Raw genomic sequence first — 23,416 nt, forward strand, 5'->3', positions numbered from 1 at the left:
GTTTTCCTTTCTTTGGTGGGAATTTTTTGAGGTTATGTTATTACTGAGCCCTTGAATCTTTAATAAACAAGACACTGATAGGTCTAGAATATCACTTCTGTAAACAACTCAAGCAGGAGCAGAGTGTGAAAAGTCTAGTACCAGAAATAAAATCGACAATATTTCTTAGCGTGTTTCATTTGGTCGAACAAACAATTAAAGTTGGTTTATTTACTTCACCGTACTGGGTGCAGGCCTATGGCCTTTTTGTGCTTATCACTGAGTCCGTAGAAATGGCCAGCTCCAGCAGGAACTCTTCAACCCCACAATATCTAGGGATCATCTTAAGCCTGGAAATCTTACCAGTAAGTCTTGAGTCCCTCAGGCCTTTACATCTCAGATTTCCCCATTCCATTCTGTCTCCCCCATAATACGTGCATGTCTTTCAGCCTGCAGGGGAAGGACGTTGGGAGACCCTAAGTATTGTATTCGCTGTAAGATGAGGCAAAGCATTTAATTTTTTTTTTTAGATTTTATTTATTTATTTATTTGCCAGAGAATGAGAGCGAGAGCACAAGCAGGGTGAGCAGCAAGCAGAGGGAGAAGCACGATCCCCACTGAGCAGAGAGCCTGATGTGGAACTCGATCCCAGCTGGGATCATGACTTTAGCCGAAGGCAGACGTTTAACTGACTGAGCCATCCAGGCATCCGGAGGCAAAGCATTTAAAGTAACATATGTTAGTGATAGGAATTTTCTTCCATTTTTGTTTAAAAAATCATTGTGTACAGTAGGGTGTCTTATGTATAATCATAAATATTGGATTATTGATCTTTAATGGTGTTGCAGTCCATTGTGATAAACCTAATGGGATAGGCCCTTTAGTGTTTTAGTATGTGAAATACTTTGTATATCTTAGTCCATTAATGTCGGTACTGTTTGTATTTTGACCAACAAAATTTCACTATATGCTGAGTTTTTGTTTTGTTTTGGGTTTGAGTTTTTTTTGTTGTTGCTCCTGTTTTAATGGTTATGTAGTAGGGCCTTCATTTTATTTCTCTAGTAGAGCGCTCTTACTGTTAAATTTGTACATTGGTTTTCTTATGTCAAGGACAATTGTTAGTGACGTAGGTTTAAGTTTTCTCCAACAAATTAAAAATATTGTTACCTGCTTCTATTTGTATTTGGTATATTAGTGTATGACTTGGGACAATAGTAATGCATTTGTTTATTTTAAGTACAATATATCATTGTTCGGTCTTTTCCATGGAAGAGCACCATGGCAGTCAGGTGCTGCAGTACCCAGGCACGCTTGAGACTTGCGGGTGCGCTGTAACAACCCTTTCTTTTTGTAATGCTGACCCAATAGCAGACACTATTAAGCCTTAGGAAAACTCAATCTCTGCTTAGCAAAGAGAACAGACTTCGGTGGTATTGTTGTTATCCGTTATCCTTGTGAAGTTACAATCTTAGATTAGTTAACTATAAGTCAGCTGCATTCGTGTGAAGCTGTAGTGGGTTTAAAGTACAGTACTTGTATTTTGGAGTCTAGGAGACTACCTGGTGAGAATTTTTCCTTTTTTTCCTAATAAACTAATTACAGTTATTTGATTCTTTTGTGTATGGCCTGGTCCCTTTAAAGTATGCTTTATTACTACTTACAAAAGATAAGTGCCTTTTTATAATGGCACTTCAGAGGCTCAGAAATTAAGGGATTTGAATTCTTGTACTGCCTCTGCCACTACAGAGCTGTGTTACTTTGGGCCTGTGACCTGTCCCATCTGGCCTCTCATTCTCCGTCTGGTGGCAGTCCTTTCCGCTGCAGGTCCCTCAGATAATAGTGATAGTTGAGTTCTGACACTCATTCTGTTTGCTTTCCTCAGTCCTTAAGCCCTTGGTACCTATGTTGTGAGAGGGATGCTGTTACAGGGTACTCTTTGACATGAATAAAAGGTATGTCATTAACACTTGATGAATTTGCTCTTTTTTTAAAAAAAGATTGGTTTAAATATATACACACTGCAGGGGGGGTTAGAGGAAGAGGGAGAGTCACAAGCAGACTGTGCTGAGTGCGGTGCCTATACAGGGCTCGATCCCACAACCCTAAGATCATGACCTGAGACAAAACCAAGAGTCCGATGCTTAACCAACTGCTCCACCCAGGTGCTCCAGATTTGCTGCATTTTAAAATACCAGTTCCAGCTTCCTCTTCCTGTATGTTTCTTCCTAGCTTGTTCCCCTCTTCTCCAGCCATATGGACTTAAAGAGGCCAATTAATTAATATTAGCCTAAGAGAAGTAAGGATTTGATACATAGCCGTTGTATTTACTGAAGTATAGTTGACATACAGTGTTATACTTGGCCATTACTTGATAATAAAAACTCATGCCAAAATTATTTTGTATTATTTTTTTTCTTCAGGGGGACAACTGATTTGTTTATATCTGCATAGAGCCTTGTAGGTTTATTGCCTTGCTCTAAGTAAAGCAGCCTCCACACACATAAATTTTACTTTATAATTTAGGAGGTGATTAATTATTGTATATGGGACTCAACACTGTATGTGTCATCCTTACGCCAGGCCCATGCTTATCTTCTCTGTATCGTTCCAATTTTAGTATATGTGCTGCTATAGTGAGTGATAGGATTCAACACTTAAAGAAGAATCCCACAAATGGGGCACCTGACTGGCTCAGTCAGTGGAACATGCGGCTCTTGATCTTGGGGTTGTGAGTTTGAGTCCCAAGTTGAGGTGTAGAGATTACTTAAAATACAATCTTTAAAAAAAATCCCACAAGTATTGTCTCAAAATATCCAGATCGCTTAGTACATTTTAAGTGTTTGAATTTAGAAAAGCAATTTATGTATTTGTTTAATCTCTCTAACATTCAAACTGCATTACCTTACTGATAAATATATATTTTAATTTTCTTTAAAGATTTTATTTATTTTGAGAGAGAGAAAGAGAGAGAGAATGAGTGAAGGGGAGGAGTGGAGGGAGAGGGAGAAGTAGACTCCCCGCTGAGCAGGGAGCCCAATACAGGGTTTGATCCTAGGACCCGGGATCATGACCTGAGCTGAAGGCAGACGCTTAATTGACTGAGTCACCCAGGTGCCCCTATATATTTTAATTTTTTTTTTTAAAGATTTTGTTTATTTATCGGAGAGAGAGAGAGAGAGAGAAAGCTCGAGCACAAGCAGAGGAAGAATCAGGCTTCCTGCCGAGCAAGGAGCCCGATGCAGGACTTGATCCCAGGACCCTGGGATCATGACCTGAGACAAAGGCAGACGCTTCACCTACTGACCCACACAGGCGTCCCTATATTTTAATTTTGAAGTAATTACAAATGTACAGGAATTTGCAAAAATAGTAGAATCCATGTTCCCTTCACTCATCACCATTTACCCAGTGGTAACATTTTACATGACTATAGTATAATACTTATTTGTATGTATTTTATTGCTAAAAGCATAATCTTACTCGTTTTGAAAAATGTTGACAAATACAAGAATGTTGATATTTTTGTACACCTCAGGGTGAAGAGGTTAGTATGTACAAATTCAGATTCTATGCTTATTACCATAGGTACCAAAGATACATATTTCTCCCATGCATTTGCTATAAATAGAGTGACGAGTAACTAGGCAAATGGCTGATTATTTTCCGCTGGGTAGTTCATTCACAGCCCTGGATATAGTCATGTAAAATTTCAGTGACATGGCATTCTTCTTATTTCTGCTTTGCTGGACTTCTTTAATCACTAGTATATTTGCTTACTAAGGGAACTTTCATTCTTAACATGTAACAGAATATGAAGAAAGAAATATTGGACAGTTAGTCAAGAGATAGTTATTAAGTACCCTCTATCCCTGTGCTGAATGTAAAGGAGATTTTGGAAAAGCAGAAGAGGTATTTATAGTGTAGATGAATAGACAGCTGTAGAACATTACCACATATTGTATAGTGTATTTCAGCAAGTGTTATTCTCTAAACACGTACACATAGGGATATAATTGGCCTTCAGTAAGCATTTGTTGAGTGAATGAATGTACTTAGGTAATAAGCATGTTGTCACAAAATTATGTAAGTCTTAAGAAAATAAATGTTTACCATCACTCTTAGGAATTCTAAAACTATTCATTATTGACTGAAAGAATGATAATGCCTGTTTTATTATGTTTCTTTATTCTCTTCACCCTAGAAATCCTTTGGTAAATTCATAATCAGTTTTCCTTGATAAAAGCCTGGGTCTCTGTGACTCTAAAGCCCAAGTATTCTCCCCATGGCACGTTGCTCATTAAAACACAGTATTAGGTGATAAATGCCATATTTAAGTAAATAAGTATGAAATAAAAATAAACTCCCTATCAGTTATTTTTAGAAAAATCATTGTGCATTGATTGCCTAATAATTTTATTTAGCTTGACTTATTTCTGTAATGACTAGTGACTAAATTAGATCAAGTGTAAGGGAGTAAACTTGCTCTGAGAACCTATTTTTTATTTCCCAAAATGATGATACACTGTAAATAGACTCTCAAACATGCTAAAAATGTATATTAAAAATTCTATAATTTTTTTCTTAAATATTAAGTGTTTTATAGTATGCTATGCTGGGTACTGTGGGAGCTATAAGGATGTCTAAGACATGGATAGTTCTCTTAGTACCTTTTTAATACAGCAAAGATAAGACAGACTCGTAAGTAATTGAATAGTATATGATTAGTCTGTGAGTTACAGAAGTTCAACGGCTGCTTTGTGAGTAGAGAGATTACTTTTAGTTGAGATGATAAGGGGAACCTTAAGATGAAGTTTGATCTGAATATCAGGGTGAATAATAGAATTTCCTTGATGAAAACTATGAAATTTACTTATGTCAGAATTACAGAAAATTATAAAATCAGCTGATTTTACTATCAGGTGATTTTTCTAGGAAAAAACAGTCTGATTTTAATATTTAAATAATGAAGATTAGGATTAGGAATAAAGTAAAACATTTAGGAAAAAACCTATTTTTAACATGAAAACCTTATTTTTGCTCCTGAAGCATTTTGCAGCTAGGTTCCCCTGAAAGTTGTACTAAATATGGTTTTCCTAGCCTGTATTCTTTTTAAAGATAATTTGATCTGTTGGATTAATGACAAATGTGCTTTATATATTTTCATCTTAGTTTGGTAACTCCAGAAATAGATGAATTATCTCTTTGGTGAAAATGAAAACTGTTTTGTTGCTGTTTTGTTTTGTTTTGTTTTTTTTACTTCTGAGGTTCCAGTGTTTAAATTATTTCTGTTTTCAGAGTGAAATAGCATTGAAAAAATTATCTTGATGGGGGCATCTGGGTGGTTCAGTCGGTTGAGTATCCAGCTCTTGATTTTGGCTCAGGTCATGATCTCAGGGTTGTGGGATTGAGCCCCATAACCGCCTTCACACCCAGCACAAAGTCTGCTTGAGATTCTCTCTCCCCCTTTGCCCCCCCCAAATAAATAAATAAATAATAAATAAATAAAATCTTTAAAAAAGTTATCTTGACATTGTGAAGTTATTGCTAAGAGGTAGCTCTTGGTGGCAGCTTAAAGTAGAGGCTAGAAGAAGAAGGAAAAGGACAATGTGTGTGAATGGCAACACCATAGGGGAGTTCTGTGTAGAAGGAAATTGTTTTACCTCGGGTCATTCAGTGTGGCTGATGCCATGCTGGACCTAGTTAGACCTGAGCATTTCTGAAAGCCAGTCTCTTGGTCAAATCTACATAGAGAAAAAAAAACCCCAAAAAACCTATATAAAGAGCAGAAAAACCTTTTCAGTTTGCTTTAGTTATATAATAAATATTAGTGGAAAATGGTGTCAACACATTCTTTTGTGTTCTCCACCTCCTTTTCCACAGAGACCTAGATTTAAATCTGAGTCACCAGAGTAAATAAGTTCAGTGATTCCCAGCTTGCTAGATTGTGTTAGATTGCATAACCTAACCAACCACATGGGTTGGCATAGGTGTTTCTGCTTTCAGGAGAGTGTGGGGAAGCCGGACAGGACATGGCAGCTGCTGAAAGGCATGGAGGCTACCATTACCACAGGACCTCTACTTGTGTGTTTGGGGCGGGGCAGGAGAAATATGTGCTGAATAGCCTTTCTGAGATGACTATATTTAATGCTAGTGATCTGTAGGCATAGCTGGGAGAACTGTATTCTATCTTTCTTAAAAAGCTTGTTCTTTTTCTTCTTTATGAATTTGCATGTACTTTGAATTTTCTCAGCCTGACTAATCTATCAAAAATGACCCATTTTTTGACTGTTGCTTGCCAGGGTTGAAAGATCTTTAAAAGGATCTTCACATTCTGGCCTTTCTTCTTATTCTGCTTATTGACACCTACTTTAAGCAGAGATTTTAATAGTTGCTTTGCATATCCTGATGTCAAAGCATCATTCCATCCCAGTCAAGATCATTCAGCAAGTGCTGTTTTAATGGAAGAAGACCAGTTGCATTCCGTACCTAATTGTTGTTTTGGTGTTACTGTTTAATACCTAGCATGCTTATATATATTAATCACATCTGCATGTGCTTTCTTCAGTTTTATTAAAGCTTAGAAATGCTCTTATATAGCATGCTGATTTTGGCATTTTGAAATTTTTTTCTCCTCTCCTTCTGGGTAGCAGAGTTAAGTACTATACACAAGTTTTGAGTTTGGTCATTTAATCATCTGTTATCATTAAGGGGTCAATAAAATAGTCCTGTTTTTATAAAAAAAAATTTAAGGATGGCAAAGTGACTACCTTAGTAAGGAATCCTCTGGCTTGTTGTAGTTATAGGTAAAACTAAATTACGTTATTATTATTTTCTTATCACATCTGTTTTCTTCATGAGAATTCAACTCACTATAAGATGTCTGCGAACAGCAGTTTAGAAGATATGTTGGCCAGTAACTCATTCCCAGATGCCTGTAATAAAATCGCTTTTTAAAAGATAAATATTAAGCATGGTGTTAGACCGAGGAAAGGGTTATAGTAATACAAAATTGGAATAAAAAATAATTGCCTGGTGAAAGGGTAAGAGCAAATGAAGTTAATCCATGATGTGGGATGCATTTTGCCTTGTGCTTATTAATGTCAGTAGGGAGTCGTTTTTTGGGAAGAGGGACTTAGAACTCACATTGCACTTGGTTTTGTTAGAGTAAGATCCTCCCTGGAAGTTGTCTTTCTACAGTGAGTGTATTGCATCTAACTTGAGTAAATTTGACACTGCTTAACTAGCTATCTGAATCCTTGATTTTTTTTTTTCATTCAACAAGAGTTTATTAACGTCAACTTTCTGTTGTGAAAATGTTAAGATAGTAAAATACTATTTCTTATTTTGAAGAGCTAGTAAACTACTTTAGCTTATGAACAGATAATTATTAAATATTGTGGTAATGACATCTGTGTTGAGGTTTCATTGGCTTTTCTCCCCAGCCACAGTATTTGGGGTTCCTTTTTAGTCATTGCACTTGTTCTTACTGCAGCTCTCTTGGCTTATAAGGGGCCTAAGGTAAGTAGACACACCTTTTTCCTTGAATCTTGGGCTACTTTGCAGTTTTCCCTTATACCTATGATCCACTTGTGGCTTGATCTTTAGTCAGGAATCAGGGTAGAGAAAGCCCGGGAAAAGAGAACAAGTTTAATGAAGGTAAAGTATAATGAAGGTGGAGAAAGTGATGGGAATCCCATTTTGGATACTAAATGGGATTAGAAGTTTAATTAAGTTTCATAAAGAACTACTCAGCATTGATCAAAAGAGATACTAATTGCGGGCACCTGGCTGGCTCAGTTGGTAGAACATGCGACCTTGATCTCGGGGTTGTAAGTTGGAGCCTCACGTTGGGTGGAGAGATTACTTAAAAATAAATAATAATCTTTAAAAAAGCATAATTTATATGACAAGATATATATATACTGTTTTACTGTTCTCGTTACCTTATCAGTTTTATGTCAAAAAATTATTGCTAGGGCCACTTGGGTGGCACAGTCATTAAGCATCTGCCTTCTGCTCAGGGCGTGATCCCAGCGTTCTGGGATCGAGCCCCACATCGGGCTCCTCCACTGGGAGCCTGCTTCTTCCTCTCCCACTCCCCCTGCTTGTGTTCCCTCTCTCGCTGCCTATCTCTCTCTGTCAAATAAATTAATAAAATCTTTAAAAAAAATTGCTAGAACTCTCGGGAATAAAATGGTCATTTCTGTATGCCATAGTAGAATATATTTATAAAATGTAATGTAGTCTTTGTCTTTTTTTTCTACTTTTAAAAATTGTAATCTAGTGATTAAAAAAAAATTTTTTTGGCGTGTAAACGTCCGGAAATCATATTATGTTATTTTACTGTGCTACAAACTTTACAATCTCTACCATTTAGAAAATGTTTTTTCCTTTCATTTATCTGTTTATGTGCTTTGTTTCCAAATTCTGTAAGTTTTCTTACTTGTACCATATCTCAAGATATGATAGTGTTTTGTTGTGTTTATGATGTTAGAGCATGGCCAAGTTTTAGACTAGAGCAGAGGTTACTATTCTACAGGGCATAGTAGAAAGAGTCCATACTTAGAAATAGTGCTGCATGTTTGAACCAGTCTCGTCTAAACTGCAGGTGTGGAGGAAAGGTCTCTTTGGTAAGCCATGTCAGGAGTAGAACAGCTAGATAGCAAACCTTTTGTTACTGTGAATTCAAGGTGAAGAAGCACATGGAATCTTGGAGAAAGAATGTGTGTGTGTGTGTGTGTGTGTGTGTGTGTGTAAATGAATAAAAGAAATACCCACAGGTACACGTATATGAGTGGCTGTTAGAGTATTCTCTTTGTGGGTACTGGGCTCTAGATCATGGCCTGATTTCTGTCCTTGGGATTGGGACTGGTAAACAAAAGTAGGTGTCCCAGTCGTAGGAAAGACAAGATAGGGACCATACTAGGAACCTCCAAAAGTGTCAAAACAAAAGCCTAGTTATAATAACTGAGGTATCAGCAGGGTTAGAGCAGCAGAAAGGCTAAGAGTAGAACAGAGTGTGAATCAGAACAAGCTAGGAACCCTCCCCTAATCTGGGGTATAGGGGTTGGGTGAATTAGTGTTCATGACAACTTGATCCGGAATTGAAGATTGGGGCTGAAACTGCTTATGCATCTCCTGTCCCAAGTCCAGGTTGGTGATCTAGGATTTAGGTGACAGGAGAAGCAAGGCACATGGAGAGCAAAATTAGGCTGGGCTTGATGTTTTTACACTGAGTATCTGTTAAGGAAAAAATTCATTTCCATTGTTAATCAGTAATCATTTAGTTTGCTTTATTGGCATTGGTAAGGTGTCACGAGTTGCAAAGAACTGCTGATGCCTCAGAGTAAAGTCTTAACAGGGAACTGCTGCTGAAATGAACAAACTGAAGCTTTGGAGTAAGAACACTTTCTTGCAAAATAAGAGGATATGAAAAAGCATGGTAGGCATGAGGGTTCTAATGTCATGATTCTGAAGGCAAAAGTACAGCATGATAGGAATTGAGTTTTAAGAGGAAGCAAGGAAAATGTATGATTATGATAATTTGATGTTAAAATGAGAACCTTCCACACCTTTTTTTCACTTCCTAGAAGAAGTCATAGTAGCATGTTTTGGGTTGCAATCAGCTGATACTCATTAGCTTAAGAGGGAACAAAAGCCGTTTTTGGAACCCATACTGTACACTGAATGATGAATTGAACAAGTAGGGCTTGAATAGGAGAAACCAGAGGAGCTCTGGGGATCTCATCAGCAGTTTTTCTAGACCCCTGCCATTAATGTGACTTCACACTAAAAATTTAGTCTCTCTGCCTTGCCTTTTCAGTTTTTACATTCCAGTAAGAATACCCTGTTCAGACCAGGTATGTGTCTCCCAAAGCTTGGGGACCAAGATTATGATATGTAGTCATAGCCCCAGGAGTGTATGCTTCTATGCTGGTGGCCATCCCCAAGAACGGGATATCAAAAGTGGGGTAGCCCTCCTAGGAAATAACTAGAATATCTCAGGCTTTAGTAGTTTAACCACCTTTTTTTCCCTTCTCTTCTTTCCCCTCATTTCCCTCCCCACTTACATAAATGTAGAGATAACCCTGTTATCCCATCTGTTGATGCAGTTTTTCTAGTGGGAGAAAATCTCAACACAAGCTGAGGTACCATATCCAGAGGCAGGGCCATAGAGCTACTGGTTCTAGTGTTATGCTGCCCTTGGTTGCATTGTGATTCTTGATATTTTACAACTTAAATTTAATTCCTGCTCACTTGCCATCTGCATGATTGGGGGAAGGAAAAGGAGATAAAAAGAAATTGTGTTTAAAGGGAAAGATGGGTGTACTTAACACACAGCAGTGACTAGTAAGGAAATCAGTGGTGGCTTCAATCTTTAGTTTTGTGTCTGTGTGCACACCCTGATCTGTTCCACTTCAGATTTCATACCTTCTGCTAGTATCTTGGCTTGTCAGGGTTCTGTTCCTAACAACTGACCCTCTTTAATTCTTGAAAGAGTCTGAGCCCCTCATAGGTCCAACTGTATGGAATTGGGATGGTCTTCTACGACCTGAACACGTGCACAGTACTGTGAGAGTATACTCCAGGAGATTCCCCTGAGTTCTTCTCCGGGTCTTCCTAGCTCCCAGAGTTACAGTAGCAACCTTACTTCCCCTTGATAGTCAGGGGTACTCACCCCCGACCAATTCTGTAACCTATTTGTTCTTGTTTTTCTACTGTCCTGAGGAAATCAAACTGAACATGATAAGCTCAGCTTTCAATAGAGTGAAACAGTTATTTTGTTTCCTGGCATAAGAATTTCTTCGTTGGGTACTAAAACTTCTAGATCAGCAGATTTCAGAGTTCTTGAGATAAGAAACAAAACATCACTCCATCATAATCATGTGTTCCCTCTTCCGTTGTATTCTGGAGATGGGAAACAGCGTTAACTGGTTGGTGGTTCAAAGCATATTTTATATCCTGTAGCACCCTAAATTCAGAAGCTGGGGCAACAACTGGTCTGTTAAGCTTCAAAAAGCCTTTCCTTTCTACTAGGGATTCAGCTGTGTCTGAATAAGAGTCTTGCTCATCATGAGGCCCTGAGCATCCATCTACTCATTGCCATTTGAAGTGCATTCTTGGATCAGAGGCCATGTGATGGATTGATTGAGTTTGTAAATAAGATTTTATTTGGGAGAAAGAGAGAGCGAGAGCACCAGAGTACCAGAGCAGGTTGAGGGGCAGAGAGAGAAGCAGACCCCTTGCTGAGCAGGGAGCTGGATGCAGGGGCTCGATCCCAGGAGTCCGGAATCATGACTTGAGCTGAAGGCAGATGCTTAACCTGAGGCAGATGCTTAACTGACTGAGCTACCCAGGCCCCCCAAGGCCATGTGATTTATATGAAACATTTGGTTAATCTTGCGTAGTGTTCCTGGCAAGGCAAATTGAGGATCTGTGTCTCTTACAGCAAGAACCAGCCGTCACCATTTTTTAAAAAGTTTTTATTGAAATTCCAATTAGTTAACATGCAGCATAATATTAGTTGCAGGTGTGAAATGTAGCGATTCAACACCTCCATGCGACACCCAGTGCTCATCACAAGTGCACTCCTTCATCCCCATCACCTGTTTCCCCCATCACCCATTCCCCCCATCCCCACACCCTCTGCCATCACCATTTCTGTAATCCCGGGGGCTTGCAGTACTTTGCCTACTAAGAAGTAGTGCCTATGGGGAACTCAGGCAAATGGGTTCTAAAGTAGTGGCAGATGAGGTCAGTCTTAGTGAGTCAGGTAATTGATCCCTTGCGTAACTGCTCTTCCCACCACCTAGTTGTGGTTTTCATGACCTCGCTGAGCAAGGACTAGGCTGGCTGCAGGAGGAGTTAGTACTGATCTCTGACGTGGGTCATCTATCCACTGATCATTAAGAGGCTTTATATTTTGATTTGTTTGCTTTGGCAGTGGCAGGATTCTGGTGAGGAATTTTTTTAGTCTGTGGCCTCATTGTGAGAGGTTCATTCAAATAGCCATTCCTTAAATCTCCCCATGATTTTTCCTCTGATCTTTTCCTTCAAGGCCGTTGATCATGGCACAGAAAGGGAAGGATCGTAGGCTCTCTAGCCACTTCGAGAAGTGCCTACTACAGAAGTAATAATCTGTAAGTTCTTAAAACTTAATTATATATTCTTAAAAGTTTTCAAAAAATTTTTGGTTTTGATTCGTATCTTTTCTCTCTTTGATTTCATGTTTTGTAGTTTCTCAGCCATAAAGGCCTCACTTTAAAATCTTTTTATTTTCGTTTATGGAATGCTAAAATGCCATATATCCTGTGTTTGTGAAGGTGTGTTTGTGTGTGTGTGTGTGTATATACACACACACACACACACACACATATGTATATGCTTATTTGAGCATAGGGAGTATTCTAAAAAGTGCATTCCAGACTGTTATGATTCTCTTTGGAGCTTTGGGTTGGGGGAAAAGAAGACGAGGTATTGTGGTGGAGAGCAACTTCTACTGTTTTACTTCAAAAAATGTGTTCTGCTTGACATTTCATGTTCTCCTGAGCGTGCACTTTCATTAATATGAAAATGCCAGCATATGACTTTTATTTCTTAAAGTTAGGAGAGAGAATTTCAGGATGATTAAGGACTAATAAACACTGCTTACATAAAAGCTACCTCTGTTGTCAACAAAAAGCATATATAGTGGTTTTTAACCTTCTTTTAGCCTATGTATTCAACAATCAGCTTCTTATTGAAAATCATTGCATAGATCAGTTTTTCATGTATTTACACTAAAGTTGAATTTCTTTGCTTTTCTCATAAAGTTTTCATTTAAAACTGTCACTAGGGGCGCCTGGGTGGCTCAGTCGTTAAGCGTCTGCCTTCGGCTCAGGGCGTGATCCCAGAGTCCTGGGTTCAAGCCCCACATCAGGCTCCTCCGCTGGGAGCCTGCTTCTTCCTCTCCCACTCCCCTTGCCTGTGTTCCCTCTCTCACTGACTGTCTCTCTGTCAAATAAATAAATAAAATCTTTAAAAAAAAAAAACTGTCACTAACAAAAAGTATAATATATCCTAATAAATGTCTATAATTCAGAGGTCAAATTGCAAAAAGGAGTTGCAGGAGGGAGGCTTTCAACATGTTATTCTCCCTTCCTAATTTTAGGTTTCATGTCAGGCGTCTGATCGGGACCCAATGCCATGAAGAGCTCTAAAGTAGAAGTAAAAGGATGCGCTTCCCAGTTTTTAGTATGGCAGTCCAGATTGTGTCATCCTGAGACTAGTCGGTTGTTGATGATGATTTTGTTACCTCCCAAAGAGCAGTCAATTATATCTCTTTTTTTACAAAGGAACCTATTCCTTAAAGTATATACAAAGAGAAAAGTGAACGAATTGTAAGTAAATTTTCTGTACATGAACGTTTAAGTGTCCTATTTTTTTTTTTTTTAAAGATTTTATTTATTTATTCGACAGAGATAGAGACAGCCAGTGAGAGAGGGAACACAAGCAGGGGGAGTGGGAGAGGAAGAAGCAGGCTCATAGCGGAGGAGCCTGATGTGGGGCTCGATCCCATAACGCCGGGATCACGCCCTGAGCCGAAGGCAGGCGCTTAACCGCTGTGCCACCCAGGCGCCCCTTAAGTGTCCTATTTTAAAAAAGGAAAAGGCTAGCCATAGGCTGGGGAAAATATTTGCAAAACATATACCTGGCAGAAAATTTGAACCAAAATATCTTAAGAACTGTCACTATTTGATAATAAGACAAAGAACCCTATCAAAAAAATAGACAAGGAATTCGCACCAAAGATACATCAATGGCCAATACATCCCACATAAAAAGATACAAGTATGTAGAAAGATGCTCAACATCTCTAGTCATCAAGGAAATGCAAATTTAAACCATAGGGTGATACTATTACACACCCACTAGCGTGGCTAGGAATAAAGTCGGACAGTGTTAAAATTGGTGAGGATGTGGAGCAACTAGAAATTTCCTTTCATACATTGCTGGCGAAATGGTATTGCCACCTTAGCAACAGTTGGGTAGTTTCTTAGAAAGTTAAACATTTTCTCTGTGAACTATAAATTTCATTCCTAGGTATATAGGCAAGAGAAATGAAAGCGTATGTCCACAAAAAAGCTAATGTTCATAGCATTATTCAAAATGGTTCCAATTTAATTTAATGAATAATTAACAATATTGAACATCCTTTCATGTATTTTTCTGCTCTATCAGTCTTTTTAAGAAGTATTGGCATCTTTAGCTCTTTTTAAAGTTAGGTTGCTTATTTTGTTGAATCATAAGAGTGTTTTGTATATTTTGGATATAATTGTCTTTTTTGTGGTATGTTTTATAAATACTTTCTCCCAGTTTGGGAGGGTTTTTTTTTAATGCTTTTTTTTTATATTGTTGTTATTATTTATTTTTTAAGTAAACTCTACTCCAATGTGGGGCTCGAACTTACAACCCTGAGATCAAGAGTTGCATGCTCTACCAGCTGAGCCAGACAGGCACCCCAGATTTGTTTCATTTTTAAAACTGTGTCTTTTTGGAATTTAAGAAACAAAACAGAGGACCATAGGGGAAGAGAGGGAAAAATAAAACAAGATGAAATCAGAGGGAGGCAAACCATAAGAGACTCTTTTTTAAATTTTTATTTTATTTTTATAGATTTTTATTTATTTATTTGAGATAGCATGAGAGAGCGAGAGAGAGCTAGGACAAGCTGGGGGCAGGGAGGAGGGAGTGGTGCTGAGTGGTGCTGAGCAGAGAGTCTGATGTGGGGCTCTATCCCAGGGCTCTGGGATCATAACCCAAGCCAAAGGGAGACGCTCAACCAACTGAGCCACCCAGGTGCCCCGAGAGAGACTCTTAATCATAGGAAAGAAACTGAGGGTTGCTGGAGGCAAGGGAGGTGGCGGGATGGGGTAACTAGGTGATGGACATTGTGGAGGGCACATGATGTAATGAGCGCTGGGTATTATATCAATCTGATGAATCACTGAAGTCTATATATGAAACTAATACATTATGTTAATTGAATTTAAATGAAAAAAATAAAAATTCTCAATAGAGATTAGAACTTCAGGAAAAACATAAATCATCTTGCTGAAAGGCAAATATTTGTGGGTCCTGAAGCATGTAGGATTGAGGAATCCTAATTAGGAAAAGAATATAAAATTATGATTATAAAATAGGTACAAAAGTTAACATTTGCTATGGACCTTGGGTGATAATGATGTGTCACTGTAGGTTTAACAAAGGTACCATTCTATGGGGGGATGTTGATAATGGGAGAGGCTATGCATGAGTGGAGGCAGAAATTATATGAGAAATCTCAGTACCTTCCATTCCATTATGTTGTAACCTAAATCTGCTCTAAAAAAAAAAATAAAGTCTACTAAAAAAAAAAAACAACGAATGACTATGTCTTTTGAAGAGAGAAGTTAATTTTGAGGAAATCCATTTGTCAGTGTTTCCTCTTATGGTTTGTGCTTTATATCCTATCAGAGAATTCTTTGCCTAACCCAAAGTCAGCAGTATTTTGTACTGTTTTCTTCTAGAAGTTTTATAGTTTAGCTTTTACATATAGGTTTATGATTCATTTACATACAGGTTTATGAGTTAAATTTTGCATATGTTCTTATTTGCAAAGGACACTACAGATAAAGGACTGGTATCCAAGATCGACAAAGAACTTCTCAAACTCAATACACAAGAAACAAATAAATCAAAAAATGGGCAGAAGATATGAACAGACACTTTTCCAATGAAGACATACAAATGGCTAACAGACACATGAAAAAATGTTCAGAATCATTAGCCATCAGGGAAATTCAAATCAAAACCACACTGAGATACCACCTTACGCCAGTTAGAATGGCAAAGATAGACAAGGCAAGAAACAACAATTGTTGGAGAGGATGTGGAGAAAGGGGATCCCTCCTACATTGTTGGTGGGAATGCAAGTTGGTACAGCCACTCTGGAAAACAGTGTGGAGGTCCCTTAAAAAGTTAAAAATTGAACTACCCTATGACCCAGCCATTGCACTACTGGGTGTTTACCCCAGAGATACAGACGTAGTGAAGAGAAGGGCCATATGCACCCCAATGTTCATAGCTGCATTGTCCACAATAGCCAAATCATGGAAGGAGCCGAGATGCCCTTCAACAGATGACTGGATTAAGAAGCTGTGGTCCATATATACAATGGAATATTACTCAGCTATCAGAAAGAATGAATTCTCAATGTTTGCTGCAATGTGGACGGCACTGGAGGAGATAATGCTAAGTGAAATAAGTCAAGCAGAGAAAGACAATTATCATATGATTTCTCTCATCTATGGAACATAAGAACTAGGAGGATCGGTAGGGGAAGAAAGGGATAAAGAAAAGGGGGGTAATCAGAAGGGGGAATGAAACATGAGAGACTATGGACTATGAGAAACAAACTGAAGACTTCAGAGGGGAGGGGGTGGGGGAATGGGATAGACTGGTGATGGGTAGTAAGGAGGGCACGTATTGCATGGTGCACTGGGTGTTATACGCAACTAATGAAGCATCGAACTTTACATCGGAATCCGGGGATGTACTGTATGGTGACTAACATAATAAAAAATCATTAAAAAGTAAAAAAAAAAAAAAAAAAATTTTTTTTGCATATGTTCTGATGTATGGGCTGGTTGAGATTCTTTTGCTTTGCTTTGGTTTTTGCATGTGGATGTCCAGTTCTAGCACCGTTTGGTGAAAAGTTTTTCCTTTTTCCACTGAATTCCTTGACATCTTTGTCAAAAATCAATTGGCCACATATGTGTGTGTCTATTGCTGGAATCTCTATCTTTTCCATTGATCGAGGTGTCTACCTGTCACCAGTACCACACTATTTTGATTACTATAGCTTTAGAATTAGCCTTGACATCAAGTAAACGAGTTCTCTTTTTTTTTGTTTTAAAATTGTTTTGGCTATTCTAGTTTCTTTGCTTTTTTTGTGGAAATTTTAGAATCATTCCGTCAATTTCCAGAAAAAAAATTACTAGAATTTTGATTGGGATTGCATTAAATCTGTAGATAAATTTGGAGAGAAGAGGGGCGCCTGGGTGGCACAGCGGTTAAGCGTCTGCCTTCGGCTCAGGGCGTGATCCCGGCGTTGTGGGATCGAGCCCCACATCAGGCTCCTCTGCTATGAGCCTGCTTCTTCCTCTCCCACTCCCCCTGCTTGTGTTCCCTCTCTCGCTGGCTGTCTCTATTTAAAAAAAAAAAAAAAAAAAAAAAAAAAAAAAAATTTGGAGAGAAGAGATAACTATGATGAGTTTCCAAATCCGTGAACATAGTATATTGGGTCATCTTTGATTGATCTTATCAATGTTTTGTAGTTTTCAGAATACAAATCTTGCACATAGTTTGTTAGGTTTATCCTTAAGAATTTTACGTTTTTCGGTTGCTATTATAAATGGAAATATGTATATATGTAATTTTCAATTGTTTCATTGTTGATATGTAGAAACATGATGGATCTTTGTATATTGAATTTTGTGTGTTACCACCTTGCTAAATTCCCTTAGAAATCTAGTAGGGTTTTTTGTAGATTCTTTGAGGTTTTATATATATAACAGTCATGTTGCTTGGAATACAGTTTCGTATCTTCCTTTGTAATGTATGCTTTTTATTTATTTATTTATTATGCCTTATAGCACTGGCTGGGACTCCCAGTATAATTTTATTTTATTTTTTTTAATGATTTTTTAAAAATCTAGATTACTTTAGTTGTCAAATAAGTATGATAATGAATTATGAACCAGTAAAAATAAGAATTCATTATTTATAGTAATAAACTGATAAATGGAGAAGGGAGGTCTCTTGCTTACATTAAAATTCTGAGTTCTAGAGTTGGCAGATTGTCAATTTGCAGCCATTATAGTAAAGATAAGACAGGACAAGAAACATAACAAATTGAGGGGGAGATATTGGTGAGTTTATTTCCATGGTATTAAAATGTCTCCCCACAGATGACCTATTATTTGGAAGGTATAAAGTTGGGATTATTTGGTGACAACACCAACATGGGGCTGATGGATACCATGTGGTTCCAGATATGACATACTGAGGGGACATATCATCTGTGTGGTAGTCTGGCCAAGACTGCATAACCCGAATCTAATCATGAGGAAACATTAGACAGACTCACACTGAGGAGCATTCTACTTAATAAAAAGGGACGGGAGCTGTGTTCTTCCAAAAAAACCAATGTCATAAAAGACAAAGGATGTGGAAGTGTTCCATTTTAAAGGAGATTTAAGACAATCACTACCTGCCCCTAGACTGGATCCTATACTGGATGGGAGGGGGAATACTATAAAAGGACGTTATTGGACCAGTTGAAAAAATTGGGAATGTGGATACTAGAGTACATAAAAACATAAGACTGTTCAAATTACTGAAGACAATGTATTATGGTTATAAAAGAGAGTATCTCGATTCTTAGGAAATGCACATTGAGTCAATGGAACAAACGGCCATGATGTATATAATTTATCCTCAGTTGGTTTAGAGAAAAAATTGTGTGTCTGTGTGAATGGATAGAAAGTGCAAGAGAGCACATGAGCACAGATGATAAAACAAGAAGAATAACATTAATAATTGGTGACTTTGGGTATAATGGTAGTTTTGAATTCTTACATTTGCAGCTTCTCTGTAAGTCTGAAAATGTTTCCAAACCAAATATTTAAAACATTTAAAAATATCTGCTCTTTATTTTTAGAGTTTCTTTATTTATAAAGAGCATTTCTTTGTCTGGAACCGGTTTGGAATGAACATTTTTATAATATTTTCCTGTGTGTTGGTGTTGTGGCTCTGCAAGCCAGCCATTGTTGAATATGACAGCAGTTAATGGAAAATAAATGTCGCTGTGTAGAGAGCTAGAGTCTAAAACCTAATTTGGGGAGGGGAACTATTTACTATAGTGATTACTTTAAATTTCTAGAAGTATTAGTTGCAGCGTCTACTGAGGTCTTCAGAGTTGTTATCAACTGTTGAAAATTAGAATGGTTATTTTATATAAAAAAATCTAACTCTTGCACTCTGATTAGATTTTCTTGTTTTGTAAACTCAGATTGTAATTTTTAGCCTAAGAGTATAATTATTTGTTCATTTAAAAAATGTTAATTGAATACCTTCTGTGTGCCATAACCCTTTCTAGGCATTGAAGATATAGCACCAAACAAAACAAAGCTCTTGCCCTGTGGGTTTTATGTTTTTGTGGGAGGATATATAGACCAGCAGAAATAGAAGTGAAATAAATGTATGTTAGTAACATTGGAGAAAAATAAACCAGAGAGGTGGATTAGGGATCCTGGGAGCCAAATTGTTATGGTTTTAAATAGAGTAGACAGGAAGACTTAGCCCAGGAGACATTTGGGCGGAGATCAGAAGATAGTGCAGGAGTGAGGCATGCAGGGATAATCATCTCCTGGAAAAGCATCTAGGCAGAGAGAACAGCAAATGTTAAGGCTCTGATATAGGAAGGAGTGTGCTTAGCGTGAATAAGGAATAACAAGGAGGTCAGTAGGAAATGAGGTCAGAAGTAATAGGGGCCAAATTATGTAGGTTCTTATATGCTGTTCTAAAGATTTTGGCATTTACTCTGAGATGAAAAGTCATTAGGAGATTTTGGGCACAAAAGTTACATTATATGAATTATGTAAGATTATCAGGATCACTCTGACTGCTTTGATGAGAAAAGAGTGAAGTAGGGCAAGGGTAGAAGTTGGGAGGCCCAGTTACTAAATGGAAGAAATCCAAGTGAGAGATGATAGTTATTCTGGTCAAAGTCTCTAGGTGATGAGAAGTGGTCAGATTCTGGATGCATTTTGTAGAGAGAGTCGGTACAGTTTGCTGATGGGATAGAGAGAGGGTAAGAACTTGAACTTTAGTGATCAATGTGAAGAGGAGAGAAACAAGCAGCAGAGGTGAGGAGTGGCCAGTGAGATAGGATGAAACCAGGGGAAACCAGGAGAGTCTTTGTTCTGGAAGCCAGGTAAAGAAAGTGTGTCAGGGTTTGGTGAGTCATGCCAGTTGCTGCAGATAAGTCAAGAAAGATGAGAACTGACTGGCCTTTGGATTTAACAATATGTAGGTAATTGGTGGCCTTCAAGTTCAATGGCATATTGGGAAGCAAAAGTCTAATTGGAATGTGTTCAATTTGAATTGAAGAATCTTGAAGACAGTACTGGCTACTCTTTTGTGACCTTTTGCAAAAAGGGAATCAGAGAAATTGGCCAAAACCTATTGCGATGGTGGTATCAAAAGGTTCATTGTCACTGTTTGTTTTCTACTGATTGGAAATATATGTATATACTAATGGTTTGCTTTATCTAGAGGAAGAACCTAGGAAATTGATGATAAAGGAGAGAGAAATGGGCCTTACTAGAGCATTGCCCTTGAAAGATAGGGGCATGACGTCTAGTATCAAAGTGGAGGAGCTAGACTTAGACCCAGAAAGTTCAAGCACTGTAGAAGGGTACAGATTTAGGTAAGTGGATAAGTGTGGTTCTGGAAGTTCTCTTCTGATTGCTTGTATAGGAATCGAGGCTAGCATTTAAAGTTATTCAGATTTTATGTGCCTTCTGATTTTTATTTTTTTTCCTTGCATGATGCTGTTCATCAGATGATCTGCCAGGAGTCCTGGGATAGGAGGGCTATAGCCCTGCTTATTAAGGTTGTGTTTTTTTTGTTTTTTTTTTTCCCCCCAGGCACTCAGCTTTTTGTTACTCTTTAGTCTAACCATCTGATTTGTATAACACTTGGGAAGAGATTCCTAAAACCCTTCTGGAGCTATCTGAAAAAATTTTTTTTCTTATTGATATTCAAGCCAAAGAGTATGATTTTAAAAAATGACCCTTAGAATTTTCATGTTAGATATAAGAAAATCAACTTGAAGACATATTTAGACCAAGCAGGTACAGCTAATTGTCTAGCCAGTTCTGGAATTGGGATCTCTGTTGTCTCTAATTTATATAATTTAATTTTGAAATTCAGTTTTTATACCTATGTGCATATTCATACATTCAAACTCACCCCTTTGACAATATAACTCACTTATTCTAAATCAGATGCAACCAAAGCATGAAATAAAAGCATGTAAAATGTCAGGGTCAAAATGAGAACTCTGTCTAAAGTGTCACTTTAATTGTGATTTGTGTAAAGCTGCTACTTGAAATTATATTGCATATTGCAATTAGAATGCATTGAAATCATGTCAATGCATTTGTCCTTGGCTGAATTTATATTAAAATAAAGGATTATAAAACAGGATTATGTAATATTTTAGACTTCTGGTGCTTTAAGACATCTGTAGATTGCATTAATATACAAAAACATTTGGTCCTCTAGCTTGCTGTTACCCATTCTGTCTGGCCTCCTGCTGTTCTGTTTCTGCTTCTTTGTTTCAACACTCGCCTGTACCTGGTAGTTCAAAACGGGTAAAACCAAATAATCATCCAAAATACTAAAATTTCTATGAAACAGTAAGTGAGAACAAACAACTGAGGAGGAAGTGGCAAAATATGTGAAAAGGCATTTCATAAAAGAGGAAACATGAGTTAGCCAATAAATCTGAAGAAATGCTCAGTATCATTAATCAACAGGAAAAAGCAAAGTTAGACCACAATTTGATTCCATTTTATACTCCCAAAATTAAGTTAGCATTACTAAGTATTGGATGTGGTTCAATATGAATAGGTAGTTTAGTATGAAAGAGTAGTTGCTGGTGGGATTATAAATTGGGGAAAATAAAAATTGGCAGCTTCATGAAAAATTGAACATATGCATATATCTCAACTCCTAAGCACAAACTTAAGAGAAATTTTGGTGCACAGGGCATAGGAGATGCATTTGAGAACTTTTATAACAGAAATGCTTATAATAGAAAAAAAAACCTGGGAGAAAAATAAGATACTATTGTAAGGAAAATGGATAATTCAGTGATGATATGTTTATACAACGCAGAATTATTCTGCAGTGAAAAGGTACGAACTACGACTAATGGTGCAACATGGATGAATTTTTAAGACATAATATTGAATGAAAAAATCAAACCCTAGAAGACAGGAGCTATTTAATATTATTTCCACAGAATTCAAAAGCAAATAAAATGCAGCAGTATGTTGTTGAGGGATATGTATATGAGAAACTTTTAAAATATATATATTTATTTATTTTTTTTGAAGATTTTATTTATTTATTAGAGCTGCAGACAGAGGGAGAAGTAAGCTCTCCACTGAGCAGGGAGCCCAATGCCGGTCACAATCCCAGAACTCCAGGATCATGACTTGAGCCAAAATCAAGAGTCAGGCGTTTAACCAGCTGAGCCACCCAGGTGTCCCTATGATAACCCCCCCCCTTTTTTTTTTTTTTTAAAGATTTTATTTATTTGAGAGAGAGTGCCAGTGGGGTGGAGCAGAGGGGGCGGGAGAAAGAATTGGAAGCCACCTGAGCGCTGGGTGCAGGGCCTGTTCCCACTACTGCAAGATCATGACCAGAGCCAAAGTCAAGAGCCCAAGAGCCACCTAGGCACCCTCCTGTGATAAACTTTTTAAAAAGCCAAGTAATGATAAACACAGAAGACAGCACAGCAGTTACAAGGGATGAGAGAGGTGGGGCATGGGAGGGGTGAGCAAGTCAGGAAAACATTCTGGTAACTTCTATGTAGGTTCTTGAGTTGGGTGGTAGGAACCTGGGTGTTCACTCTTTCTTTTTCTTTGATTTTAAAACATGTTACAAGTAACTGTTGTATGTAACAAGAAGTTAAAAAATAGGGAAGGCATATTCCGAAGTCACAAGTTGGGAGACATGTCATAACTTTTGTTTATTCCCTTATTGCCACTTGAATTCCTAAGTCACTTAGTTTTTCACTAGAGGTATCTTGTTTTAAAGTCTTTTATCTGATTAAGCCTGTGTCTACCATCTGTCAAGTCACTCAGTAACTACTTGTTGGATGAGTAACTCCATGAATGATTTGGGAAAATAATTCAGGATTTTTCTTTAAAACTACCTGAGACATAGATTTGAAAAATACTTTTCCTTCTTCTAGCAGGGTGAGATAGACACTAAAACTAGGTTATTGTTATGTAGGCTTTTGAATGATAATTAACCGTACATTTGAAGGCAATATTTCTTTCTTTTTTTTAAAGTAAAACTCTTGGGGCACCTGGGTGGCTCATTTGGTTAAGGGTCTGCGTTCTGCTCGGGTCATGATCCCAGGGTCCTGGGATCAAGCTCTGAATCGGGCTCCCTGCTCAGCAGGGAATCTTCTTCTCCCCCTCCTTCCCGCTCATGCTCTCTCTCACTATCTCTGTCTCTCTCAAATAAATAAATAAAATATTTTAAAAAATAAAGTAAAACTCTGTTTCTTTTAATTATTATTATTTTTAAATAATCTTTATACCCAGTGTGGGGC

At 37.7% G+C, this 23,416-nt stretch overlaps 1 protein-coding gene and 1 non-coding gene across 7 annotated transcripts in view; one reads left to right on the forward strand and one right to left on the reverse strand.

Moving 5' to 3' along the window:
* Positions 1–23,416, forward strand: part of WDFY3 (WD repeat and FYVE domain containing 3) — a 264,597-nt gene that overhangs the window by 6,901 nt on the left and 234,280 nt on the right. Inside the window, exon 1 of one of the 6 annotated variants that reach the window (XM_034671585.1) lies at positions 12,066–12,119. The exons of the other annotated variants lie outside the window; for them this stretch is intronic. The gene's annotated coding sequence lies outside the window, so the exon portion shown is untranslated. Of the gene's footprint in view, positions 1–12,065; positions 12,120–23,416 lie in introns of those variants that run through there. 6 annotated transcript variants of the gene reach the window in all.
* Positions 2,512–2,616, reverse strand: LOC117804488. The gene has a single exon (XR_004628978.1). It is a non-coding gene; the product is annotated as a U6 spliceosomal RNA (small nuclear RNA).

This window comes from Ailuropoda melanoleuca, chromosome 11 (genome assembly GCF_002007445.2).
Source record: "Ailuropoda melanoleuca isolate Jingjing chromosome 11, ASM200744v2, whole genome shotgun sequence".
Lineage (NCBI taxonomy): Eukaryota > Metazoa > Chordata > Mammalia > Carnivora > Ursidae > Ailuropoda > Ailuropoda melanoleuca.